The following is a 17,107-nucleotide window of genomic DNA, read 5'->3' as shown; positions in this document are numbered from 1 at the left end:
ATATATCACTATACTATTAAAAGAAAGAAGAACAAGCTATATTTGATTGGTTGTTGATCTGTCTCCTCAGAAGCAAAGCAAAGTAATATCGAAAGCGAGACAACTGTAATCCTCCTTGTATATTCCCAAAAGGTAGGGCTGAGCATTTGGTCGATTCGGTCAGAAACCGAACCGAACCGAATTAACCGAAAGCCATAATGATAATTTTTTCCAGATCAAACTGAACTTACGCATAAATCGAACCAAAAACCGAACCAGATTATTTTGATTTATTCAGTTTGGTTTATAAAAACCGAAATAATTGAAATTTTTTGTTTCTGCAACAAAAATGAAGTTGCATCTTAGATTTGTAGTTATTACAACCACTTCAAAATTGAAATTAAAAAAGGTAAGATAAGATGATAAATTGAAGATCATGTACATGACTTAATAAAAAGTAAACAAATAGAAAGTTAAAATGTTAAAGTTTACAAACTAAAGATCTCAAGTCATAACAGTTAAGTTTTAAAGTTTACAAACTAAAAAATATGGTCATAAATTATGTCTTCAAATTTCAAAAGTTCAGTTACACAAATTCAATCCAACACAAAAATAAAAGTTGTTGCAGCAGACAGCAGTACGCGTAATCAGCTAGCACTCTCATAGTCTCACCCCTGCCCGGAACCTGATAAATGGATTAAGAAGTTTAAATGTGTGATCACTGATCATTTGCATTGCAAAACAAAGTAAATGTATGATTAGATAATGTTTATTTACAGCAGACAAAGTAAACATGATAATGAACATACAATTTTTTTTACAAAAATCTGATACTCTGATTAATTCTACTTTGCACTCACAATCTAATGGAAGAAAACCATGGGCTAGTTCATTTTCCTTTATCTTGTATAATTTGGACAACGGAGATTCCCCCAGAATTCACAGAGGTATTTGGTCTTGACAAAAAATAATAAAAATGATTCTTGGTGTACCCAGAACCCCACAATTCTGTACTCACAATAAGTAGGAGGAATGACAAGGGGTTTAAATATTATTTTAGCATTGTCACCCCTCTGTCTTGAGGTACAATAATTTTGACTTCTAATAATCTGATTCGTGCAACTAATCATCAGAGCTACCAGTCCAATGACCAAAGTGAAGACATAATTGACTTATTAGTCGATCATTCTGAACTATTGTTGTTGGTGAGACTGCGTAGCTGTATGAACAGTTGCGTGATAACTCAACACGAGAACAACACTAGAACATGACGGGTTAATAATACTACGACTACACAAGAAATCAGGATGAATGAAGACAAGGCAAATACAAGAGTCAAAAGATTAGAAGAAGGCTTGAAGTCTGTTTACAGGTCACTGAAAGAAGTTCATTAATATGTTCATGCCTCAGTGAAGAATAAAGGTTAAAGACTTTCAGGGTTTCAGAAATGATGAAGATTCAGTGTATAAAGTACTACCAGAAGATTTCAGTGTATTGGCATTGATTTAAGATAGACAATGTATGAAGCATAGGAATCTGAAGAATTGAAGACATGGTATAAATAGAGGTTAAAGAAGACAGATGCAGTCTTGAAGTTATACTCACTGACAGGAGCTCATTTATATATTCAAGCGTCGGTGAAGAACATTGAATGAAGTGTTCAAGATTGTAATAGCAATGAAGACGCTGTTTAAAATACCAGAAAGGATTCCAGTGAAAGTACATTTATTTATTAACGATCAGTGTTAGAAGCAATGGATATTCAACCAATCTGTATCAACTCAGAAATACAAGACAAATTGAATTAGGTTCTCTCAATGCTAGTTGTTTGTGAACCAGACCAGTGTAACAAACATCAGTATATAAGAAGGGATTTTAATTCAATTACAGAAGAAGGTGTTGATATAGTGAAGAATGGAAAAACAGAAGCAAAATATTCTAAGGCAGAAGACTCTTCACTCTGGTCACCATAGAAGTGTAAGTATGATCGCCATAGAGCTCCTATGGTCGCCATAGAGCTCATGTGGTCGCCATAGAGCTCCAGTGGTCGCCATAGAGCTCCTGTGGTCGCCATAGAGCTCCAATGGTCGCCATAGAGCTCAATTGGTCGCCATAGAACACTTGGTTGATTTTCCAGTGAATTATACAACAACAATTCAAGGATATTTGTGGATACAAAGCTGCCACATGTCCAAATGAATTGAAAGCCTACATAGAGAAGCAGAATATATAACAATCAAAATTATCATTGTTATTAGTGATGTTCATCTTCTCTCTCACGAAGGTGAAAACAAGAAGCAAAGATTTATAGAGAAGCTCCGGCACCATGGATATCCGTTTAACTTCTCACCGGAGTAACGTTATAATGCCCGATTTAACTCTTGTATATTCATAGGGGCATTATAATCGTTACCCGGTAATTAAATCCTTAGACAAATAAAAGCTAGATCATTGTATACGATTTGATTTGTAAATCTTTGTAGTAGCTAGGAACTTTGTTGTTCTTAGATTGTAGCCGGTTAATTTATTTACCGGAGTGTAGCAACACCCCTCGAGGATTTATATATGATTATATACTTCCCCGAATATCCTGTGTTCCTCGTTTTATTGTTCCAAACACTATTCACCTCAAGAACACGAAACCATTAACCGAGCACTAAATCTTATATCCGCTCAAGATTCGAAAGAATTTTTAATTTAGTGATTATCGTATTCAACCCCCCTTCTACGATAATTCGGGACCTAACAATTGGTATCAGAGCTTGTTGATCGATATACTGATCAGATCCGGTGTGTCAGGCCAAACAATCAAGTTCTCATATTTTCAGATTTTTTAATTTTCAAAAATTATCAACACTTGAGATTTTTGAATTTTAAATAATTTGGACTTAGCCATAATTTTTATTTCTGATTTATTTATTTTTCCATAAAATATAAAATTCTTAAATTTAAATTTTTCTTAAATAATAATTTACATTTTATTCAATTTTTAAGAAAATTTAAAATTCTTGAAAATTAGATTTTATGTAAATATTTATTTTTGATTAAATTAAGGGTACTAAAGTATTGGTAGACTCAGGACTCCTCCGGGCTTTTAAAGTGGATTTTAATCTTTTGAAGAAAACGAAGACCATGTGCTATTCAGACGGAAAATTTCCGAACACGGAAATTATAGATAATGGTTTTCTTACTCCAATGAAACTGATTTCAAGACCTACAGACAAAAATTGTGGAACTTCCTCAAAGGCTTACTCCATAGGATACCACTGGGTTTTCAGATGCAGGAAAGGAATGAAATTTCTACGGGTACAAGTTTTCCCAAAGATTTTAAGACAACTCTAATGATTCTAGATTATACAGTCACACAGTGGTTTGTACCTATGCTACATTTATCCGGGAATCACAAAGATCAGAAAGGCAGGAATTGAGGAGGTCAGAGAGAATAGCGGGGACATACAAATATCTTAGTTACATGCAGTAAAATTGGAATGCCAGGACAGAATGTACGAGTCACTGATAGTTGAATCAGAGGAAGCTTAGGTAGAAGTACTTGAGGGACTGGACGTCAGGGCAATGTTTCACATGTCAGGAAAGTTTGGTCGTATCAGATTCACAAGGAACACTTATGCTATATCCAAGGATCAAGCCTATCTATTCCAAAGCAGAGACTTTTACAGACTCAGTTCAAGAGGTAGTTACAAGATTGAGATTGGGACATTAACAAGATTTGATAGCTTCAGTTATGACAAGACATATGTGTCAAGTAACTGTCAGGGGTTTTGCTACAACGGAACAAGAAGCTTGACAAACAAGGATGAGTTTGGATTCAGTTGAAGAGTTCAGACAAAGGTGGAATATTTTCTTAGGGAAGCAGCCAGTCAAAACTTATAGTGCACGGGAAAGAGTTGAGATGGATCAGATGATGAGAATAATGAATATCTTGCTTTCATAGCAACCTCTGAAGATGGTCTAACTCACAATCTCAGGTTTCAAATTCTTGAACCACTGCAATATTTTGTTTTCAACAGTCAAGCATGATAAGATCATAGTGTTTAAATGTCTAACACTTGCACAAGCATGATAGCATCACACATAGATAATGTTGAACTAGTTCACTAGATTATTTTCTGGTAACTAGGATTGATGTTTAACTTGTGCATGTTACATAAGATGATCTTAAATAATTGTTTGAATATTTGTTGAACTTGATTAATTGCTTTAGTGAGATATATGTTTTCCATCACTTAAGACCTTTGTTTATGCTTATCTCATGTATCCTATTATATTGTCATTTATTCATTTGATCTGAATTGTTTGTTAAGATGTATTAATTTAGAATGGGATTGAGATAGCTAGGTGAGATACATTAACAAGATTGGACTAGATATAATTAGTGATTTATTTGTTAATTCTGTTTGTTCCATATCATACATGTCTTGCTTAATTCTTATGTGTAATGTTTCTGAATGAATGCCATGTATTCTTAACACAATGCTTGCTTATGCTTATGCCATGAATGCATCTCTTAGTACTTGCATTAATTGTAGAAAAAACATGTTTAGAATTACAATAGGGCAAAGACTGCTAGTCCTCCTTATGTAAGGTTGGAACCAATTTTCCCTTAACCTAGAGACAAATTTATCAAGGGTATTAAAATGGAGAAAATGGTCAGTCAAAGATAAGAATTAGCATGACAAGGTTGTAGCTGTTGTTATCTCTGTTTATAATAAAATCTCTAATCCAACTGGACCCAAACTGATAAGTTGGGTACCAAGAACTGTTAATCCATTGGTGAGTGCAGGACATAACAAGTTAATTTATTCATATGTATTCTTGGTAATTCATACTCAAGGCATATGATCAAAGAAAGAGCCTCACAATCAAATGTGATTAACAAAAGATATTCCGTCAATAATCTTTGGAGATGACAACAAATATTTTCATTACGGAACAAGCTATAGAGAAAAAGGGATGTCATCATGGATTCAACAATTGATATCACTGATAACAACTAATCATTGGAGTCACTAATAATAATTGAAGCATCTTTCTTGCTGAAGAATCAAGGCACAAATCCTCTTCTCAGACAGTTCTGCATCAAAGGACAAAATGTCAATTCAATGAAGTGTTAGTGTCTCATCTGAAGCAGCATGGTTGAGAAGCTTGCTCTTTTTAGAGTAAGGAAAGGATATGCTCATGGTTAGACTATCAGGAAAGGTGAAGTCAATGGTTTCTACTGTAAAGCTTCATCTGACAAACGTTTTGCTATGGCATTAGAAGCTCTAACCCTTACACATCAACTCAAGGAACTCTTTTTTGAAAAGGGATTAGTGAGAGGACTGTCTCATCCAGAATTCAGAAAGACGATAAATGTGAGGCATGTCAGAAAGAGGAGTCAAAGACAACATCACATCAAAGTAAAGATATACCTTAGTGATGGTGGTTGACTACTCTTATTAAACAAAGTTGTTGTTCGTGCGTTCTCAAGACAAGACATCACAGATGGTGATTGATCACATCAATGAAGATCAAGCTGGAAGCAACTGTAAAAGAAATGATCTTGTGGTCAGATAATGGGACTGAACTCAAGAAGCAGTTCTGATTAATATCTGTAGCATCAAGAATATTTTGAGAAATATTCAGCACTGGGAGATCCGTGTCATAATGGAGTGGTATAAAGGAAGAACTAGAACTTGATTAAAGCTACAAGGGAAATATTAAGCTAATCAATACTTTCTAAATACCAAAGGGTTGGAGCAGTCAAAACAGTTTGCAACACGTAAGATCAAGCCTTGATCTGGATGTATACATGAAGACCATTAATGAGTTAATGGCCAACATGAGCAAACACTGGATACGCTGAAAGTGTTTGGAGAGAATATTCTACATGAGCAAATAATGAAATATCTTCAGTTGTTTGAAGATCTTGGCATTTGCAGCTAAGACTTGTAAGAATATTCTTTATGGTTACTCAGTGAAGTCTACAACCTACAGGGCATTTATGGTTGATCAATAGAAGGTGATTGAAAGTATAAATGCATAGTTCAACAACTCCCTGCTCTAAGCTATTACAGGAGAAACTAATGGTATTGATGATTTATATCTAAGCAGTGGAATGGTAGTGTATAATATAACTCATTATTTCAATAAAGCCAGTCAACAAGGGTAAGGATTTTCAGGAAATCCCAGCATCAGCTTAGGGGGGGCAAAAGGAGGATCAACTAGTCAGAAACTACACCACATTGAAAATCAGAGGACATTGAAGAACATATCTGCTGAGACAAAGGGTTTGATGTCAATATTATTCCCCGAGTATAGTTCTTAATTGATCCAGATGGTGGAGTAATGATTAGCAGGGCTACTAAGTATGAATTATTATTTTTCTATTTTTCTATCTGAAGAAGAAACTAAGAAAGGTACAGAAGCTCTGATAGATCCAGATTAATTGGGTGATTGCAAAGCAAGATGAGCTTAATCAGTCAGCATGCAGATTAAAGGGAAGCTGGTATCCAAACCAAATGATAACTTTCTATTTGGTACAAGGATAAACAGAAGTCAAACTGGATGACAATGGCATTGTTATGAGGGACAAGGCCAAAATGGATGCTAGGTTATTATCAGGAAGCAATATCTAACAGATAGCACCAGTGACGAGACTTGAGGATATTACGACATATCAGGCACCTGATGCACATTACACTTGGAATTGGACTCTAGTAGATGTGTACAAGTGCACTCCTGGTTGGTGAGTCAAAAGAGGAAGTCAATGCACAACAGTTCATGGACTTTACAGTTGCAGACCTATTGGACTACGTATATCTCTTCTTCATAAGCTCACTTCAGGTTGGTATGAACTAGTATACTACTCAAGCAATCGTCAAGGACATGGTATGGCACTCTAACTGAAGTTATAGTTTACTATTAACTAGTAGAGTGATCATATTAACAACTCTCTTATCACTAGGTACAAACATATTGTTTTATATGTACAGTGATATAATGATAATGTTATATGTTGGGCTACTAACAAAATTTTATGCAAGATTATTTGCTAAGAAATTGCAGAGTAGGTATGGAGGAGCGTGTTGGAAAGGTTGTAATTATTTTTGGGATTACTTTAAGCAAGCCAAAAGAATAATTCTTTTAGGAGCACAAGTAAACCAAAAGAATGACGGCAATACAATTAAGTTAAGGATCTTTTGAAGATGCAAAATTTGAAAGATTCTGAACATGCCAAGATGATTTACCAACATATACCACTAAAGCTTGATCATTGTAACCTAGGTAAAATCATAAGCTATAGAGGTATGACAAGCACACTCTTTTACTCAAATGCTAATAGACAACATGTAATGTTCTCAAGATGCCAAAGTGCAAGGTTTCAAGTGGATCCTGGAGAATCCAATCTTATAGCTATTAACAAGATTATTAGATATCTTAAGGGACTATCAACTCTCGGAGTAAAGTACCCTGAAGATATTATGCTTAACATGTTTGGCTATATAGATACAGATTACGCAGGTTGTAAGAAAGACAGGAGAAGAATCTCTGAAGCTGTCAACTTAAGTGACAGGAGAAGCATCTCAGGAAGCTGTCAACTTCATGGAAGAAGATTGATTTCCTGTTATGATGAGAAACAACTTCAAAACCAACAACTCTGTGGAACACTCTATGACAAGGAACCTTCACACCAGGTATCATCACTTTAGAGAGCATGTCACTTTAGTCAAAGAGTCACTTGCGGAAACACTTATTAAATCACTTATTAAAGTTAATTTTCAAGACTGGTTTGTAAGTGTGGGATATCATTCATTGCATATTAGTTGGAAATCCCATCTGTAAGGAATTCTTCTTATAAGTTCACAAGTATTAAATCTTCAATATTTAAAGGACTTGTGATTTTATCAATAATCCAGTACCTCATACTTAGTGCTACTATCTTGATTATAATGATTACATATCAGATACATTTGTGGTAGTTAAGCATTATAACATTAAGTTTGAATACTATTTTAATTGATTTAAATTATGACCGTAGACAATTCCATTCCATATCAGTTTCATAATTTGAATTGTATTAAAATAATATGCAGCATAGTTATTTGTATCTTGTATGAGTAATTATGATACTTTTAGTATTAGTAATATTATTTAGAATTTTTGTTCATCAATGCTTATTTCTAAAATAACTAATATTGAAAGTTGAAGTATTTTCTTAGTCATGTGTATAAAACTCTCAATATTTTATATGCTTAGAAAGTATTTCTAAAATTACTAATTATCCAAAGAGTGATTGCCATGTATATAAGTCATATATCCTATTGGTGCTTACTTAAGGGTAATTATAAATATTTAAGTGCTAGTATCTAACTCATAGATATTTAGTATTTATTTATTTAATATATATTTTAGGTTGTTTGGATTATGGAATTTGAAGCAATTCAATGATTTTATTTGCTTCATAATTCAAACTAACTTAAAATAAATAAGCAGCACGATTGATTATAACTAAATCTGTCAACAATTGATATCTAGTATATTGATTGTAACTTATGTGTTATAAGTTAATTATGAGATTTTGGTTTTAGTGAATTTAGCACTGCTTATATCTCAAGAATTCACTGAAATCAGAAACATGATTGTAGCATGATTAATTGTATGCTAATTTTTGACTTATATCAGTTAATGATATTTAGTTAAGAGTTCAAGTATGAACTAATTGTGAAGTATTAGTATTTGTGACATTAATTAGAACTCCTCTAAGTAATCAATGTTTATCCTCAGTCACTTATACTAATATAAAAAGTGTAAATTGAAAGGAATATGTCCTAAGTCCAATCATGTATTAGGATTTAGGAATAACTTTTATGTAATCTGTTTTGATTTCATTGATATTAATAAAGACTTGTTTTGTTTTTATTACGGGCTTTATCTATTTAAGTGTTTAAATAAGATATACCATAGTTTAGAGTAAAGCTTTTTATGGATTATGATGAGATCATAATAGTGAGACCTAAAAAGATGATAACTCTAAAATTAAATAGTTCCTGGTCATAGGATTACTAACTGGTAATTAATAATCCACAAAGATCGGTACATATTATGCTTGCTTCATTATGAAGGATGTCTGTTCTCATAGACATTTGTGTGGTGACACTATAGCTAGTATGTAGGTGCTTATTATGGAATAAGTTCACTGAACATGACTCGCACAGCTGAACAACTGATGGAGTTCACTCATGTGTCAGCAGTTGTTCACATAGTGATAGTTGTACAAGTATCCTTAGACTTGAGGTCATCATAGTCATCTTGTGTATACTGAACTATGCTTTGGTTTAGTTCTTAGTCTCCAGGGACAATTATTAGGGCTCTTCTGGGTATAGGAATTTGTACACGAAGATAGTGTATGATCAATAAAGGATCTACCCCTTCCAGTGAAGGAAGCAAATGTTCAAGGCTGATCCACTTATGCTAGTTCAGGAATCTCTGGCCAGAGTAAATGAAATTAGAAAGGAGTTTCTAATTTGCATAGAACTACGCATAGTAAATGATAAGCAAAGTGATTGAATTAGATAGGCTTGACACGAGATCCATGCCTTGTATTTAATCGGGACATTGTAGGGTAGAAGGAGTTTATTGTACGGTAACTATTCACTGAATAGGTTCTTGGTATTCTAAGCAGTGAATTCATATTATCCGGATAGTCGCGATATGCTGAGAAGTATCCCTCACGATGTAGAATAAATGTGATTAATTAATTAATCATATTTAATAAATTAGAGAATTTATATAAATAATGATAAAATAGTTTTATTATTATTTATTTCTACTACCGGCTTAATATTGAACCTACAGGGTCACACCATAAAAAGAGAATGATTTAATGGTGGAGGAATTAATTAATAATGGCTAATAATTATTTATTTATGAAATAAATAATTAATTGGCAAATTTAATAATTGATTAAATGAGATTTAATTGATTATAAATTAATTAAGAAAAGTTCTTAATATTATTAATTAAGGATTTAAATTTTGGAAATTAAATCAAGAGAGAGAATTATTTCTAAAGTGTTTAGAAAAAGGATTAATAATTAAAAGGTGTTTTAATTATTAATGAGAATAATAAATGGGATAATAATAATATTATTTATGGGAAAATTTCAGCTAAAAATTTTGCCTATAAATACACTATTATAGACCCTATTTTATTCTAACCCACATCGAACCCGAAAAACCCAAAAAGTTTGGAAAACCCAATTCTCTCCACCTCCTTCCTCCTCCTTAACATCGTTTTCTTGGTGGATACCGGTGGAGTGCTTCACACTTGAGGAGCAACTGCTAAGGATCTCTGATCGTTGTCTCCGAATTATTTTAAAAGGTTAGATTCGATCCCTCGAATTTTTATTCACGATTTATATGCTTTTATTTGGATTTTGTATGTGTAAAAGTATTTTACCATGACCCCGCTGCGTTAAAAATCCAACATAAAATATCTCTTAAAGTACAACTATGGTCAATGAGGATTTTGCTTTATTAGAAGTAACCATATGTTGTCCACTTAGAATAATTTTTATACTTATTTGCGAATTCCTAAACACTTTGATAATAGATGCAATACTCAATGGATCAAAGTATATGTAACTTAAAATATTTTTCTAAGATTGCAAACAAGTCAATGTTGGTTAATGTTGCTTTATTTATCGAACTAATATTGTTTGAGTTATTACAGTTGTTAGGAGTTAATAATTGTATGATATATGAAATTGAATGCTGATATCTTTTTGATATATTATTGGTATTTAATTCATTGATATCTTATTTTAATATTTAAAAAATGATGCAACATAATTATTGGTATCTAAAGTACTTGACAAGTATCAGACAATGATATATTGTTAATATTTTGTTGCAGATAATTGTGAGATTTTAAGTTCCAGTGAATTTATATGAGTTGCTATATCTGAAAAATTCACTACATTTTAAATTTAGCAGCATAGTCATTCTTATTACGATTATTTATTAATAAACAATGTTGTTGGTAATAATTTTATAAAGATAGATTATGGAGCTTTTAATATGAATGAGAATTGCTTAGACTTTACCCTAAGTGATCAATGCTTATACAAAAACCATTAATATTGAAAGACAAAATTTTTTTTTCTCTCCTTAATACTGCTAGGTCATCAGTCTGTGTCTTATCAAATCACTTATCTTTTTAGGCATAAAAATAGACTTGTGCACTCGAACAGTTTTAGGAGAAAATCAAACTTCTTTCTATATTGGTGATATCTTATTTCTTTAAAATCTTTTTGAAATCACTATTGTACATCATTTCTCTCAAAGATTAAATGCATAATTTTCATTCATTATAGATCTTAAGTGCATTTTATCTCTATATTGCCATAGGTTATGTGATGCAAGTTCAACCTCCAATGGCCTTCTTTCATTTGATAGTCATGAGGTTGAAACCCACAACTTCTATCCCAGACTGTAAAAAAAACACAAAAATAGAACCAACCAACACTCTCTTACCAATAAAATGAAGTATGAATGAGCATGAGGGAGAAAGTGTCTTAGTGCACCACATAAGGAAGGTTTTGAAGTCAACCCAGCAGCTCTGTCTCCTACAAAGATGAGTAGTATTTAAACTGAGACAACTGCTAGCCCCCATACATCTTCTCAAAAAGATGTAATGGCTGAAAAGGCACAAAAACAGTTACTAGATTCATCCTCTCAACATGGTGCGTCTATTGAAATTCGTCTGTCGGCCAGGGTATCCGATGTAGTGTCACCACCTCAAATATAAATAATTCTTGATGCACAAGGATAGGTTACACACACAAAGGATAAGTTGACGGAAATAAGAGTTTTGACCATTTTACGATCAGATTCAATTGTTCAAGGTTCGTTAATGGACCAATTGCCTTTACAGGTGTTAGGAGAGGATACTGATTCAATAATCATATATCAGTGGTCAGTGGCTACCTCCCCAGGCTTAAATCCCCTGGATGTATCTGCAGATAGTGGATCTGACATAGGTGCAGATCGGAAACTTGTTGACAATGATTCCGATATTACCTGATGAGTCACAAGGAAATGTCTTCACAGACATTAGAAGGAAACTTTGATCTTTATGCTAGATTCTTTGGATCATTATTTACCTTCCCTGAGTTCAAATCTGGATCCCTAAAAGGGAAACTAGCAACTTGTAGATTATGACTCAGATTCATCTGATGAGTTTAACAAGGATGGGGATTTGTGAACTCCCATTGCACCACCTGTGACCTCCTTAAGGATGGCTAAGGTGATTTTCCTTGCAAGTACAGCTGGATTTTGGAGCTATGAGAGGAGTGAAACACTTGTGAGAATGAGTGTAAAGATGAGTGGAGAGAAGAGTGAAAACACATGTGAGGTACACAAAATAGAATCACACACTCACAATGAGGAAGAAAGACAAAAACCATATCCTATTCCCTATCCCTAAACATGGTTCTTCATACTTCGGGTCTCGAATCTGTTTATGATTGGAACCTAACTATTAGGGACCTAACATTTACAAATTGGATTAGAATACTTCGAGACCTAACAAGTTGGGAGCTAACAATTGGTAAACAATTGGTGATCTCACAGTTGGAAGGTATAAGGAGTTGGGAATATTGGTTACCAGGATGATCAACAGTGAAACAATTTTGCAGAATTTCAAGGGACATGGTTGATCAGACTATGACTTGTTATTTCTTTTCCAACCAAGTAAAATATGAGAACTCCTTCAGACAACAGCATACATTCCTTCTCTAAGGGGGAGATAAAAGCTTATATAATAGTTTGGAGGATTCCTCAACTAAGGGGGAGAAATAGCAGGCATGAGGAAAAAGGTAAAGCACATGTACACTACACCACACCATTATTGTTTGTAACTACGGATCCTATTGTGCAGGAGATGTGGTAAACACAAGGTGATTTCCTAGTAATTAGAAGAAGTGGTTTGGTTCATCACTATTCTTCATAAGGGGAGAAGTTGTTTTCCAAAAGGGGAGTACCATTAGTTCTTATCTGCAGATCCTATTGTACGGGAGAGGTGGTAGACGAAGGTGATCTCCTTTAAGCAGTTGATTTTCAAAGGGGGAGAAGCAAGAGAGATATGCGCTTCTCAACAGGAAATGTGGTTGTACAAAAGAAGCTGCTAATGATTACTTCAAGACTAAGAAGTGTTATCTGGCAGAGATTTGAAGAACTAAGGAAATGAAGATGAAACTATGTGAAGATCAGTTCAATGCTAAAGGAACAAGCATCTTTCATTTCAGTTAGTCAAGAAATATGGAAATGCAATATTTGATCCAGAAAACCAGTAGCATTATTTACAAGTCCTGGTACATTACTTTTTCTAGTTGTTACTTGAGTTATCCTCTCTATTTAATTTGTTTGTTAGCTTTAACAATCAAATAGGGGAGATTATTGGTGAGACTGCGTAGCTGTATGAACAGTTACATAACATGACAGGTTAATAATACTACGACTACACAAGAAATTAGGATGAATGAAGACAAGGAAAATACAAAGAATCAAAAGATTAGAAGAAGGCTTGAAGTCTGTTTACAGGTCACTAAAAGAAGTTCATTAATATGTTCATGCCTCAGTGAAGAATAAAGGTTAAAGACTTTCAGGGTTTCAGAACTGATGAAGATTCAGTGTATAAAGTGCTACCAGAAGATTTCAGTCTATTGGCATTGATTTAAGATAGACAGTGTATGAAGCATAGGAATCTGAAGAATTGAAGACATGGTATAAACAGAGGTTAAAGAAGACAGCTGCAGTCTTGAAGTTATACTCACTGACAGGAGCTCATTTATATGTTCAAGCGTCGGTGAAGAACAGTGAATGAAGTGTTCAAGATTGTAGTAGCAATGAAGACGCTGTTTAAAGTACCAGAAAGGATTCCAGTGAAATTACAGTTGTTTATTGACGGTCAGTGTTAGAAGCAATGGATATTCAACCAATCTGTATCAACTCAGAAACACAAGATAAATTGAATTAGGTTCTCTCAATGCTAGTTGTTTTTAAACCAGACCAGTGCACCAAACATCAGTATACAAGAAGGGATTTTAATTCAATTATAGAAGAAGGTGTTGATACAGTGAAAAATGGTAAAATAGAAGCAAAATATTCTAAGGCAGAAGACTCTTCACTCTGGTCGCCATATAAGTGTAAGTATGGTCGCCATAGAGCTCCTATGGTCGCCATAGAGCTCCTGTGGTCGCCATAGAGCTCCTGTGGTCGCCATAGAGCTCCTGTGGTCGCCATAGAGCTCAATTGGTCGCCATAGAACACTTGGTTGATTTTCTAGTGAATTATACAGTAGCAATTCAAGGATATTTGTGGACACAAAGCTGCCATTTGTCCAAATGAATTGAAAGTCTACACAGAGAAGTAGAATATATAACAATTAAAATTATCATTGTTATTAGTGCTATTCATCTTCTCTCTCATGAGAGGTGATGAAAACAAGAAGCAAAGATTTATAGAGAAGCTCCGGCACCTTGGATATCCGTTTAACTTCTCACCGGAGTAACGTTATAATGCCCGATTTAACTCTTGTATATTCATAGTGGCATTATAATCGTTACCCGGTAATTAAATCCTTAGACAAACAAAAGCTAGATCATTGTATAGGATTTGATTTGTAAATCTTTGTAGTAGCTAGGAACTTTGTTGTTCTTAGATTGTAGCCGGTTAATTTATTTACCGGAGTGTAGCAACACCCCTCGAGGATTTATATATGATTATATACTTCCCCGAATATCTTGTGTTCCTCGTTTTATTGTTCCAAACACTATTCACCTCAAGAACACGAAACCACTAACCAAACACGAAATCTTATATCCGCTAAAGATTCGAAAGAATTTTTAATTTAGTGGTTATCATATTCAACCCCCCCTTCTACGATAATTCGGGACCTACCAATTGCACATATCATCAGTAAAATAATTATTTAATTTCTTTAGACCATTAACGATCAAAACAAAATCATTTCAATTCCGCAATAAATAAGTATATTTAGTATAACAATAGAAAAAATGAGATGCAAATAATCAGAGACAATATGTTTTAAAGGATTATGTTGACGAGAAAAAAAAATTGCTGCACCTGTTCAAGTCCCAAGGTTCAAAAGATGTATACAGTATTTCAAACACTAGAAAAACCTGTCCAACTCAACTTGGACTCTAATGGTAACATGCATGAAATGTTTAGATAATCTGAGTTGTCAAAAGGCACCGGAATCACAATTTTATTGCAATCCCAAGTTGCTCATCTAAGATTTTGCTAAGCTGAGAGTGCATAACTATTTTTCCTGCTTTCCTCTAAATAAATTCAAATGTCTAGCCGTAGAAAAGCTTAAAGTATTTCTAGTTCTGGGTAGGGAAATTTTATTCCCCTGTGCACGCATTTTTAATTATTTGACTACATATCTATAATATTGTTGTCATAACGACTTATCAAAATATGAAAAGCCAGTTGCAATTATAAAATTACAGAAGGTTAAAGAAACATACATGGTTGTTTCAAACAACTTGTTTGCACACTGCTACTGTATTGCAGAACTGATAAAATTATGCTTGAAAAGGCAATTATACAGTTCCTAGGCTCATCTTCTCAACAAGATGCTCCTATTGAAATTCGCCCGTCGGCAAGGGCATCCTGTACAGAGTCAAATATTCTCTCAAACACCCAAGCACTTGAAGTTTTAAATGTGTCAATCAGACGGGAGGTTTTAAGTGAGGATGTATTGACGGAAATAGAAGGTCCAACCATTTTATGGTTAGAATATTCTGTTGGAGGTCCTTCAATGGATCAATTGCTTTCGCAGGTGTTGGGAGAGAGTGCTGTAATCACTGCCATATCTAGAACAACACTTACCTCCCCATGACTAATAAACATGGATGCATCTGCGGATAAGGGATGACATAGGTGTGGATCGGCAACCCATTAGCCATGAACCAGATTCACCTGGTGAGCCTAAGGGGAAAACATCTTCACTGACACTTGAGAACATCGAGGATCAGACGCTGCCCCATATGACGGCTTCAGTGATTCTCCCAGAGATTCAAACTCTGGAATAGTCATCTCAAGATGACAGGTAACTTGTCTTGTACAAGGAACATGAATTTCAAACTCCCATTGCACTGTTACTAACCTCCTCAAGGATGGCTCCAATATTTTATGCAGGTACATCTGGATCCCAGAGCTTTGAGTGGGGTATATATGTGAGGACTAGTGAAACACTAAACCCCAGACCGAGTGAAAGAGTGTTGAATAAAACACCGCGAGAGCCTAGTGAGACACCCACCATCCAAACTACACCTATAGACTTGTCACAGTATATTATAAAAATATATCTTGAAGAGCAGTTTGCATTCAAAGATGATTATCTAAAGGAACAGCTAGCTCTGAAAGATTAACTACTTAAAGCTGAACTATCTGTTAGGAATCACAAGATTGCACGCCTTTCCGAACAACTTGAAGTTCAACAAGCATCTTTTGCTAGCTTACGGGAATTCATGGAGCAATCACTCTCTTACTCAGGAAAGGGAAAGGTAATTGTCAACACTGGGCCAAAGCTCTCAGTTAGCAAGTAAGCGCCAATTCCTACAAACACTGAAGTAGTTATTTCCAGTACTAAGCCAAAGACCTCAGTCATCAAGCAAGTATCTATTTCAGATTCACCAATTCAACACACTTCTGACTTGATCTTGACTACTCAATCAACCCCAGCTCTGAAGGATAACAAACCGAGGGGAAGAAAAAGGTAGAATAAGAAAAAATAACTGCTGCTATAGAGTTAATTAAGATGCATTTCAAACAGCAGGATCGGTATATGATGAGTTTGGTGATGAGATTGAACAAAAAGAGAGAGGTGATGAAAAAGAAGAAAGAATAGATAAAAGATTGCTTATTAAAGCCAGAGCAAGTGAGAAGAGTTCTAAAACTTAGAGGGAGCAATCAATGTCAAAGCAAGATCTTTTGAGCCAAGTTTGAAAATCTCAAAGAAATCTTCTATCAGATGTATATACTCCAAAGCCCCTATTCACAGAGCTAGAGGATGAGGAATTGGAAGAAGGGGAGATTGA

This window comes from Apium graveolens, chromosome 4 (assembly GCF_009905375.1).
Source record: "Apium graveolens cultivar Ventura chromosome 4, ASM990537v1, whole genome shotgun sequence".
Classification (NCBI taxonomy): Eukaryota; Viridiplantae; Streptophyta; class Magnoliopsida; order Apiales; family Apiaceae; genus Apium; species Apium graveolens.
This window is presented reverse-complemented; position numbering follows the sequence as displayed.